This window comes from Syzygium oleosum, unplaced genomic scaffold, assembly GCF_021117445.2.
Source record: "Syzygium oleosum isolate NSW1041296 unplaced genomic scaffold, Sole_v2.1 Sole_v2.13, whole genome shotgun sequence".
Taxonomy (NCBI): domain Eukaryota; kingdom Viridiplantae; phylum Streptophyta; class Magnoliopsida; order Myrtales; family Myrtaceae; genus Syzygium; species Syzygium oleosum.
The window spans coordinates 6,712,264-6,713,713 of record NW_026607497.1 but is presented as its reverse complement, the minus strand read 5'-3'; the positions used below and the strand labels follow the sequence as shown (position 1 = coordinate 6,713,713).

General features: G+C 42.5%; 1 non-coding gene across 1 annotated transcript; it reads left to right on the top strand.

Annotated features, from left to right (window-relative positions):
- The first annotated feature begins 387 nt into the window (after window positions 1–387).
- On the top strand, window positions 388–472 carry TRNAM-CAU (transfer RNA methionine (anticodon CAU)). The gene is given in 2 exon segments: window positions 388–425; window positions 437–472. It is a non-coding gene; the product is annotated as a tRNA-Met (tRNA).
- The last annotated feature ends 978 nt before the right edge of the window (window positions 473–1,450 follow it).

The following is a 1,450-nucleotide window of genomic DNA, read 5'->3' as shown; positions in this document are numbered from 1 at the left end:
AGATCATCATCAGACTTGTCTTCTGTAGCTAAATTTTGGGCTATTCATCAATTGAAATTAAGACACTTATTATGTGATGGCAATTGCTTCGATCCTTCTAAAAACCGACAAGTACTTTTTCGTCCAAAGTCATGTAAATCATTTTTCCATATTTTTCAATTCTTCCAAAGGAGCAGTTCATCGACCAAGAAATTGGAAATTTAAGAAATGGCCGAAGGTTAAGTGTGCTTATTGAAAAATAATCTAAGGAAAAAAAACAAAAGAGTGGAAAATTAAAGATATATAGTCTTTTAGTCATGTGGGTAGCACCAGACTAGTCGATAACTTGGCGAAGCTAAATTTAAGTTAATCTTACAAATTGGGTTATTCTCGCAGCAAAGATACATCGGGGTGGTGGCGCAGTTGGCTAGCGCGTAGGTCTCATAGCTTCTGAGTTATCCTGAGGTCGAGAGTTCGAGCCTCTCTCACCCCACCACGTTTTTTTTGCCCTTTCGTCCCTCATCTTCTCTCTTTTTATTACTCTGATTTTTGTTCATGATTTTCTTTGGGTCGACTTATAGTTGGTCACAACTTTGCAGCGACGAGATGTGGGTAGTAGACCGATTAGCTATTGATCTTATGGCAACCAACACGTGAGACACAGTAAGTTTGAGCGATTTATCTGGTCAGGACTCGAGGTGCGTCGCTTTGCTTCTACGTCTATATCTTCTAAACTTACTCTTGTGTATTCAATCGAAGCAATGAAAAATCTCTTCAAGATAATCGATCACTCGCACTTAGCTGGAAGAATCGAGCCATACTTTGGTGCCTCTCTCATGTGTGGAGGTCTTAATTGGCTGGTACCTGGGTGATCCTTCTAATAAGCTATATAATAAACTTGTGTTTTCGTGTCGGTTCTGCAATCTTGGTTTCGTTACTCGTGCTGCTCCAATATACCCACCACTGCCGGTCTAAAGACACGATTCCATAGTGCAAACTTTTCTGCTTCGCCTCGCGTCTGGTCATTTTCGCTGGACTCCGCTCTACCGATCGAAACTCCAAAGTTGTCGGACCCCATGACCAAGATGGTCGATCGCACCAAATAGAAATTGATAAGAAGAGGAAAAATGGACGTTAAAGGGACCCTCTCGTGCGTGACAATGGTGGAGATTGAAGGTGGTAGAGACTGCAAAAGAGAACGGCATGTAAGAGAGTCTGCGTGCCACTCAGCGAGACTGTCAGATCTCATCAAAATGGGATCCCATTTCTTCTTAAAGTCGCATGTGGTTAGTTCGCTCTAATTTTAATGGTAAGTGTTCGCATTTATGATCATCTCATTCGGTCGGTGCACACTTTCCCTGTGAGGAAAACAATAGCCTTTTGTCTTCTGCGTGATGCTGCGGACCAAACTTCCGTATGGACTTCTCGTGACATACCCTGCAAGCCTAAATCGACACCTTCGGCCCATTCA